This window comes from Anastrepha obliqua, chromosome 5 (assembly GCF_027943255.1).
Source record: "Anastrepha obliqua isolate idAnaObli1 chromosome 5, idAnaObli1_1.0, whole genome shotgun sequence".
Classification (NCBI taxonomy): Eukaryota; Metazoa; Arthropoda; class Insecta; order Diptera; family Tephritidae; genus Anastrepha; species Anastrepha obliqua.
Window position 1 is genome coordinate 38500628 of NC_072896.1, and position 10868 is coordinate 38511495.

At 38.2% G+C, this 10868-nt stretch overlaps 1 pseudogene; it reads left to right on the forward strand.

The window, feature by feature from the left end:
* The first annotated feature begins 9677 nt into the window (after window positions 1–9677).
* Window positions 9678–10584, forward strand: LOC129248700 (tigger transposable element-derived protein 4-like; annotated as a pseudogene).
* Window positions 10585–10868: the final 284 nt, after the last annotated feature.

Here is a 10868-nt window from a genome sequence, read left to right on the forward strand (position 1 = left end):
GCATTTCTTTGTGAAAAAAACTAAAGTCTTAGTTGGGAAGGACTTCTACGTACCTCGTCTGGATGTGAAGGTTGCAGAAACGGTGAATAGCTGCATCGCTTGCATTTTAGTGAATTCGAAAACCGGTAAAAAAGATGGCTTACTAGTACCTATTGATAAGGAAGATAAGCCACTGTTAACGTTTCATATAGACGATGTTAGCCCATTCACGATGACGCGTAAGCTATATAAATATTTCTTCATAATCGTAGATGCTTTTTCAAAATTTGTGTGGCTTTAACCCACAAAAGATACCGGTGCAGATGCGGTAATTGATCGATTAACAAAGCAGAAAGCCACGTTTGGAAATCCGAAGAGGATCGTAACCGATCGCGGCTCCGCCTTTACTTCGCACGCCTTTGAGGATTACTGCAAGAAAAATCAAGTTCAGCATTTACTCATTTCAACGGGAGTGCCAAGAGGAAATGGTCAGGTAGAGCGAATACACAGAATCGTGATACCCATGCTAGCAAAGCTGTCAGAAGACAATCCGGACCAGTGGTATAGGCACATTGGGAAAGTTCGACAACTCGGCCCCGAGAAGCACTAAGATAGCACCGTTTAAGCTATTGACAGGTTGTGATATGAGACTTGCAGAATCACCATGATTAGACGAAATAATAGAAAGTGAAACCATTGAATTATAGTAACGAAAATAAGTATTGTTACTTTAAGAAGAAAAGTCTTACATTGATTTTGATAAACAAAAATGTATTTAACAAGTGGAATAAGTGCTTAGATGCTGGTCCGACTTCACATTTTCAACGATTGGCCACGAGAGCGTGTGTTGCCTTCGACGTCAATATTTTTAGAATGGAGTCGTTAGAGCTATCCTTTTTTTATTTCTTTCCATACTTTATTGGCTACATAAATCGCACACATTTTCTTGGCCATCTGTTTCAACATTTCATTTGGTACTGCAACATATAACAAACTTATTATAATTTTTTTATGTTTATTTTGAAACTCAGTCATACAAAACTGGCACAACCAAACAAAAAATCTTCAAATAGCTCTGTTTGAAAAGTAGTGTCACGTTTAGATATGGATCCCAAACAACATCTGGTGCTCAAAGTATTTTTCTTCATCTAGGTTAGGTTAGGTTAGCCTAGTTGGCAACAAGCCACGCATAGACCTTTTGGTCCCTAGAGATACCAGATGGAGACCGACCTCCATGAATACCGAAAGTAGACATCATGTAGGATGCCAGCGCTTTTGGCGAATCTAAGCAGAGCTGGGAGATCCGCTTTTGAGACGTCCTCCAGACTCTCAAACAATGGGGCTCCCAGGCATTTTAAACGCGTTTTTAATAATGCCGGACAAACGCACAGAAGGTGTTCTAAAGTATGTTCTCTTCGTCTAAATTTCTACTATTTGTTTTTTCTCCAAACGTGTAGCTTCTATTAGAAAGTTGTGCAACCAGTCGACCGAGACGATGCCACTCAAAAATCAGTTTTGCTTACATGGGAGTCAAAATCCCCCACAAAGCAATCGACAACCTGCAAGGTAGCCATGAATTGCCGCACGAAATTCCGGCGTTTTTTCACCAGGTAACATGGGTTCTTAGCCATTGCGAAACTGAGGATAACTGCAAAGCCGGTGAACTAGCGAGGCTCGGCATTAAATTGACCGCCGATGCAGAAGTTGTCTAGATGAAGAAGAGGAAGAGATGATCTCGCACCTTCTGAGCCATTGGCCTACTCTATCAAGACGTGAGCCTGAGTGTGTCCCACAGGGCAACCATTTCAACCTAACATAACCTACATGGGAGTCCCCGTAATCATTCGGTATGAAGGCCTGTGGGGTTTTTCATTGATTAAAGGAGCGTAACTCAATGTTCTCCCTAGTTCTCGTTTTCTCTCCTATTGTCTAATTTGTTTGGCGTAACAGAAAGCTTGATAAACGTAGTAAACCCTTTATTCTGAGAACACTAGGCCCCTAGAGAACTCTACGAAAACGCATATCAATTCCTAAACTCTGACATGCGAATCTTCAAATTTAAAAATGGTTAAAAATGTTACTTTCTTATACTCAACGTATCTGCATAAAAAGCGCTATATAAAGAATGGTTAAATTTGAAGGGCCGATGTTGAATTTAAACCACACCTAAAAGTTAAGTTTTTTTTCTATGTTTGGTTTGACATTTTTCAATTCCAGACTAACTCAATTTGAACCATGGAAAGATACACAATCGAGCAACGCGTTAAAGTTATTTAGGCTTATTATGAAAACGGGCGTTCAAATCAAAATGCATATCGCGCACTTCGGGAAGAAACCCACTAACCCCGTGGCCACTAAGGTGCATCAGTTTTTTGTGATGTCATTCTTCTTCTTCTTTATTGGCACGATAACCACTTACGCGATTTTGGCCGAGTTTACCAAAGTGCACCAGTCGTTTCTGTTGGGCACACCAAGTGAAGCCAAGGAATTCTGAAATTTCCCTAGAACTACGTCAATTAATGATAAAACTGTATTTTTTGGAAAAAATTCCTATCGCGCAACTGGCAAACTTGTCGCTAAATCATGGTCCAGCGTTCGAAACAACGTTATGCATTATTGCAAAAAAATTAACCGAACGAAAGCAGCATATTGTGGTGTCGCGGTGCAACAAATCCAAAAACTTCGGCTATAAAATTGTGCGACCCTGCAAAACTTATTTGAAATGAATTTCAACCCCCAAACTGTTCGGAATCTATACTAATATATAAAGAGCAAAACTTTGTTTGTTTGTTTGTTACGAATAGGCTCAAAAACTACTGGACCGATTTTAAAAATTCTTTCACCATTCGAAAGCTACATCATCCACGAGTAACATGGATTATATTTTATTTTGGAAATAGGGCTCGAGATATAGGTCAAAACGTGGACCCGGGTAACCTTCGGATGTGTATGTACAATATGGGTATCAAATGGAAGCTGTTGGTGAATGCTTTAGTCCAGAGTATTTTTCATGCCGCTCTGTGACTGGGGTCTCGAGATATAGGTCAAAACGTGGACCCGAGTAACCTTTGGTTGTGTATGTACAATATGGGTATCAAATGGAAGCTGTTGGTGAATGCTTTAGTCCAGAGTATTTTTCATGCCGCTCTGTGACTGGGGTCTCGAGATATAGGTCAAAACGTGGACCCGGGTAACCTTTGGTTGTATATGTACAATATGGGTATCAAATGAAAGCTGTTGATAAGTGCTTTAATACGGGGTAATTTTCATACCTATTGATGACTAGGGTCTCGAAATATATGCCAAAACGTGGACTCGCCGTGTCTTTGAACCGAATTAAACCAAACTTACACACATTGTTAAGTAGGTATTGAAGATGATTTCCGTATAGTTTGAATACCTATTGGTAGATAGGGTCCCGAGATATAGGTCAAAACGTGGACCCGGGTAACCTTCGGACGTGTATGTACAATATGGGTATCAAATGAAAGCTGTTGGTGACTACTTTAGTACAAAGTATTTTTCATGCCGCTACGTGACTGGGGTCTCGGGATATAGGTCAAAACGTGGACCCGGGTAACCTTTGGTTGTGTATGTACAATATGGGTATCAAATGAAAGCTGTTGATAAGTGCTTTAATACGGGGTAATTTTCATACCTATTGATGACTAGGGTCTCGAAATATATGCCAAAACGTGGACCCGCCGTGTCTTTGCACCGAATTAAACCAAACTTACGCACATTGTTAAGTAAGTATTGAAAATGGGTTTCGTAAAATGTGGTTGTAATTCGGAGCACTGGCAACGGGTACATCGTTCTTTTGAACCAGCCATAATGTCGCTTACTTTTTTAACGCTTGGGGCGGAACTGAACTGTCAAATTGACAGTGTGAGTTACAATGTGTCAATATTTCTTTCTGATTTGGATGCCATAAGGAAAAAGTAAGTGCAACATGTAAAAATTGTTTGTGAATTTTTTTGGAGTGGATTTTGGAACAGTGAATAATTTCTTACGAAATTTGAGAATTTAATGTGAAATCCGAATGAAATTATGTGTTCGTGGAAAAAAAATTTTTTTCGTTTTTTTTTTTTGAAAAATATAAATGGATAATGGTTAAAAAAGCTCCAATGCTTAATAAAACATATAAATTGAAACGAAAAATTCATGGATGATCATATGCGTTGATTTGAAATTTAAAAACAATCTTCTTTTTTCCTGATTTTCAATTTATATTTTATATTTACTCAAAAACAAATAGAAAAACAAAAAATATTGTTAATGCCAAAGCGCTTGAATAAAGAATAAAGAAATAAATAATATGAAAAGCATATATTTTCTGTTCTAAACCATATCTATTCTATTTTCGTGTGCCCAGCGAATGGGGCCGGGTTTGCTAGTATTCTATATAAGGCTGGGTGTCATGGCCGGGTTCCTCGCCGCAAACCCTTAATTTCGAAGGTAAGAATTTGCTAAAAAGCATTTCAATAAGCCCAACTCTTTTTGGAACACCACCATATTTAGTGATGAATCAAAATTCAATTTATTTGGGTCAGATGGAGCACAAAGATATAAAGAGCTTAAAGAGCCTGCTAAGAGCAGTTAAACACGATGGAGGAAATGTGATGGTTTGGGGGTGTTTCGCGGTTATCCGTCTAAGAAAGACATTTGTTGTTTAAAGACGGAAAATAAAGAATAAAATAAGAAAAATACTCATTTAATTCAAAACAAATGCTGGATTTATAAATAGCTGTTTTCCAAATTGTGAACTTGGCTTAACATTAATATAAATTCCTTACTTAAGTCCTATGTAAAACACTTTGGAAATGAAGTCATTTCTCTTGGAACCACCCATAATGCATGTATGTGCCTATGGCGGAGTGAAACAACAATCACATGCACATTAAATATGCACACAACTTCAAACTATTTATGCATAATGATAGATATTTTATTTGTGTATATCTTTGTTTTCAAGCAGTTTGTGGTAAAAATATTTTCATGGTAATAGTTATTTGACATTCCGAAAATTTCAACAAGCAATTAACACACACTTGCTCTTAACAAATTTGCACACACACCAGCACATGCACACATATATTGAAGAGTGTTTACATAACCTATAACAGGATATTAATTCGATTGCCCTTGTAAGCGATACTTTCGCTTGATTAAATATCATTTAGATTTTGTTCTGGTTAAATCTTTTAAGGGGCAACACCACTGTGCACGCGTGAAAATTAAGTGATTTTCGTGAATTTTTTTTATAAGTAGGGATGATTATTTGAGGATCGGACAAATTATAACTTATTTAACATATATTCAACTATATATATACATATAATATATGTATATATAATTGGCACGTACACCCTTTTTGGGTGTTTGGCGGACTTCCTCCTCGTATTTGTGGTGTGCGCCTTTATGTTGTTCCACAAACGGACAGACTTACAGTTTCAAGCCGACTCCGAACGGCAGATATTTTTATGAGGACCTTTTTCATGGCAGAAATATACTCGGAGGTTTGCCATTGCCTGTCGAGGGGCGACCGCTATTAGAAAAATGTTTTTCTTAATTTTGGTGTTTCAACGAGATTCGAACCAACGTTCTCCCTATGAATTCCGAATGGCCAAACAAACAGTCGGCGCACTCGCGTATCGGCACCCACGTCACTGAGGACAGTTGTAAAAGACTTCGTCTATTTAGGAACCAGCATTAACACCGATAACAACGTCAGCCTTGAAGTCCAACGTAGAATCTCTCTTGCCAACAAGTGCTACTTTGGACTAAGTAGGCAACTGAGCAGTAAAGTCCTCTCTCGACGAACAAAACTAACACTCTACAAGACTCTCAACATGCCGAACGATGACAACATCCGATGAAGCGACGCTTGGAGTGTTCGAGAGAAAGATTCTGCGCAAGATTTTGGGACCTTTGCCCGTGGCAACGTCGAATATCGCAGGCGATGGAACGATGAGCTGTATGAGCCTTACGACGACATAGACATAGCGGCTACGCTAGCTGGGTCATGTCGTCCGAATGAATAATAGCGCTCCGGCTCTGAAAGTATTCGATGGGGTACCAGCTGGTGGTAGCAGAGTTAGCACGAGAAAGAAACGACTGGCGCGCTATGTTAAACTCAGCCAAAATCGCGTAAGCGGTTATCGCGCCAATTAAGAAGAAGAAGAGAGCAATAATATATACAAAAAGTATTAAGTAAAGATTAATTTCAAATAAACGATTATTTTGTTTTACTTACTTTACAATACTTTGGCCCTGGGTGGTCATACAGCCGATTATTCTTCCTCTCGTTCAAATTCTTCTGGTATTTATTTTCATCATCATTAAATCATCAAAATTTATTTTGCCTACTGCTGATGAGTTGATGCGTGACTACCATTCGCCGAGTAGTACATCCCGAGTATGAAGCAGCAATTGGTAAACAAAGGTGTAGGCACCAACAAAAAATATGCAGGCGCCACTTTACACAAAAGTTGTTCGATAGGATCCTTGGTATATCATTCCCCGTACAATAGTCGTTTATAGCTATTAATCTTTCCCCTTTTGCCAATCGTAGATGTCACGAATAATCTTTAGCATAGACCATCGACAACTCCTCTTCACCATCGACGCGCTTTTGTACAAGAGAAATAAGTTCATTCCAAGTCTTATTCAAAGACCTCATTTCAGCCTTTGTTTAACGGCGCCAGGTGGTTCGTGGTCTGGCTACATTTCGTTCTGTGTTTTAGAGGGGGTTCAATCGCAATGTCTGTTTGGCGATGTTGTCGTCACTTATCTTCAGCGTGCGGCCGATCCATTGCTATTTCCTTCTGCGGATTTCAGTTGCTACGTCGGATTGATTAACCTTCCTTAACTCGTGACCAGAAAATTCGTATTATGCAGTGCAAGCAGCTATTAATGAACGTTTGCTGTTCATTGTTTGCTGTTTTACGTTGTACCGCCGTACAGTAGGAGGCACTTGACATGTTAGCTTCAGATTCGCAGTTTGATGTGCGTAGTTGCGTTATTATTTTGCTAGAGCGGTGCAGAAGTGCCGAACGATGCTTTGGCTTTGGTATCGTAAAAAATCTGATCAGGAGCAATTCAGGTGAAATGAGTTTGTCTTTCCTACGTTGATTTTAAGAAAGTTATCTTTTTTGTTCCCTACCCTCTTTCAAAGCCCTTTAGGTCGCTCGCTTTCAAATCCAGTAAAGGGATAAGATTTAAATCGAGCACTCTGATGACTTTGAATTGGCTTTAAAAGCTGCAAATTGGCAAAAAAATCTGTCCACCGATACAGTAGCTTTAAAGTTTGTTTGGAAGTGATTGGCTTCTTACAAGGAAAGCTGCCACGAAAATCGCCAGATTTGCTTCGAAAGCCCATTTTTGAACCAGCGGTGAAGGATTAAGATAAATTTCGTCCTCGAATTTCTGGCAAACAAGAAGTTCCTGTTTATAGAGGGAAGCAATTGCTTTGCATCGCATAATTAATAAATAATCGGCAAGAAAGTACCCTGCCGCCAGTGTTTCCATTTCAAATATTTATTTATTTATTTTCTTATTTAAAAATACGAGCAAATATAGATTAAATGTGAAATGAAAGAATTACTCTGTATCCAAATAAATCCTGCAAACTTCTGCAAATTCGGAAGATGGAATTTCGCGTTACTCTTTCTGCCACATCTATGTGCCCTACGGCGTTCCCAGCTCAGCCGGTTGAACATTACTGGAACGACACAGACTGTCACGCCTAATGGCTGTCACTCTAGAAACATTTTCCAAACAGTTATGCAGAATGTTTAAGCTATTACAACAACAGCATTAATCCTGTGATGGTGTAAAAGTATATTTCCTATATAATCGGTGGTAACAGTCATCTGCTTTTATCAGAGATTTTAATCTTTTACAGTTTCAAAATACGACTTGCCCTGGACTCGCCCATACACGCGTGCATGTGTATTTGCATTTATTTGTGGGAAAGATTTATGTTTAAAATTTATCACATACAAATGCCTGCCCTGTATTCTCCCGTGTGTTTGTGGCTGGCACTTTGACATGTTTACTGTAGCAAGTTCAATGCAACAATGCTGTCAGCCACATACTCGTAAATACAAACATTGTTGCAAATAAATTTTTGCCAAAATTCTGTCTACAGGGGTATTTAACACGTCCTTTTGGCTTGCAGTCGTCGTACGAATGCATTTCAAGAATATCTTTGCCTTAAAATAATGCTTCACAAACACATTCATATGCAGGTATTTAGTTGTATGTAATTCAACTCACGCTGGCCACACTTAAGTTTATTTGCAAGTGTCAATGGCAATTTTACATTTTAGAGGATATAAAACGAAGTGACAAGTGGTTGCTCCGTTGTCTTTCCATGGATATGAATGCTATAAATTTTCTTTTCATTGTTGTTGCAGTCAGCTCAATTGTCTTAAATGTGTGTGTATGTAGGCCAATTATTTCAAGTGTGTGTGTGCATGTATTTCTCAGCATCAGTTGTCAACTGTCACCAACAAACACCATCCAAGTGCAATAGTCAGCCAGTTCGCATGCAAACGCTCAAGTGGATAATCTACGATTGTGTAGCATACTTTTGGGCGCTCGGCTGGCCAATTGAATCGACAGTTACAACTATTCAACCGCATTCGACACCAACACTCGTGTGTACTCATTCCCATGCCTATATATTATATATATAAATGCATATATGTAAACATATATAATAAATAAATACAAGGCCTTGCATCTTTGCGCACAAGAAACCCCTGTAGGGAAAATTATTGGTTCCGAACCAGAGGAGTCTGATGTATTCAGACAGTGAGTAACTCCCGCATATCTCCCCATCATTAAAGCGACTAGTGGATTTTACATGGCGGGATTTTAACACGCGCCATTTTTTTTAGTTTCATAAATGCGCAACTCTTTATTTTTAGAGAATATTCGCTATTTTCTTACAAAGAAAATCTGTAATAAGGAGTGAAATGACCAGCTGTTTAGCTAACGGATTCAATCAGAAACCCAAAAATGTTTCAAGTTTAGCTCAGTGCAATTCAATAATTTGCTATTCAGTTCTTACCTCAGGGCTTTAAAGGTAACTCTAATTTTTTGTTGTTGTTTTTTTCGGAATTTTAGTATACTCCTATTCATTTATTCATACAGTAGAATCCGTTTATTATGACTCCGCTTATATTGACCAACCGCCTATTAGACGTAACTATACTACGAACTTTTGTTTTCATATAAAATTCTTTATAAAAAAAGTCGGTTATAATGACTTCGCCTATTATGACCCATTTTCAATAAAGTATGTCCGGTTATAATGACCGACGTAGTACTTTACATTGCAAATTACATATCATGTTTACACCTTCGGTAATGTTGATTGATTCCCGACGACGTTCGGCACGTGGCTCGTTTTTGTTTTAAATCTCAGTGAGTAATTGACGCTTGAAGGTCACGCGTTATGTATCGTTTATCGTTTGTGTTCATACTGTGAAAAGAATGTCATTTCGACGCCGTAAAGCATTTGCGATTGAGGAGAAAGGTGCAATAATATGCAAATTAGAAAATGGAAAATCGAACTCATCCCTTGCAAAGGAATTTGGCGTTGTTCATTCGACAATCTCAATGATTTTTAAAAACAAGAACCGCATTGTAGTGGAGGCAAATTATCGAAAGATAGAATAACTGTCATCGTAGCTTATATGAGTGGCACAAAAAAAAAAGAAATTGCTCATTATTGGAAAGTCACAAAAATCCAGATGGTTTAAAGGGGTCAAATCATTACTTGTCGATTATGCTAACAATCGTAAAGCTTGGATGACATCAGAACTTTTCGAAAAATGGCTTCGAGATTAGGATCGTGATCTGGTGAAGAAGAAGAACAAGATTTTATTGCTAGTTGATAATTGCACGGCACATCCAAATGTTACTGATTTAAAGTCTATAACACTTGCTTTCTTTCCGCCGAAAACAATATCAGTACTACAGCCAATGGATCAGGGAATAATACGAGCACTCAAAACGAATTTTAGAAAAAACCTTGTGCTCAAAATGATTAATAGTCTTGCTGTTAATGACAACAACCCTTCTACAAAAATAACGATGCGTCACAAAGTACCATTCACCACTGTTTCAGACATGCAGGATTCATTGAACGGTGTACCTAATCAAATATCAGAACATGAATTTGATAAAGAAGACGATGTCCCTTTATCCTTGTGGTCACGAAATCTAAATTCAGATTCTTTAGCAGCACCAGCAATGTGGAAAGATTATGTTGACATCGATAGCGCTCTCCTCACATCCGAAGAAACCACCGATGACAATATCGTACAGAACATTAATGCTAAGAAACAACTTGAAAGTGACGGCGAAGAGGAAGTCGAGGAAGAACCATTACCTACCGCAGAAGAGGCATAAAAAGCTGCAGAAATATTATCACGATTTGTTAACATTGAAAACGATAATTTGACCACGGCGAAGTCTTCTATACACAATGGTATTAGAGGCTATTTTTACAATAAAATGAAAAACCAAAAGCAGACAAAAATTATAGGTTACATTAAAAAATACACTTGTATGTGTATAATTTGTACGTAATAAACGTGCAATTTTGATTTCATTAGCTACATACTACGTTTTTCTATTAAAATACATACATACATATTTATGCAAAAATGTTTTTTTTCACAAAATGCTTTGTATGACGCCCGCTTATTATGACGTGTTTGTCGATTCCCTTCGATGTCATTATAAACGGATTCCACCGTACTTATATCTAAGTTGGAGTCCATCCCGTTAACTTTCTGATCTGCAAGCGATCATTGACGGCAAACTTCAAAATCAATGAGGGTCCTTGCGAGGGACTTTATGCATCTGAGGGT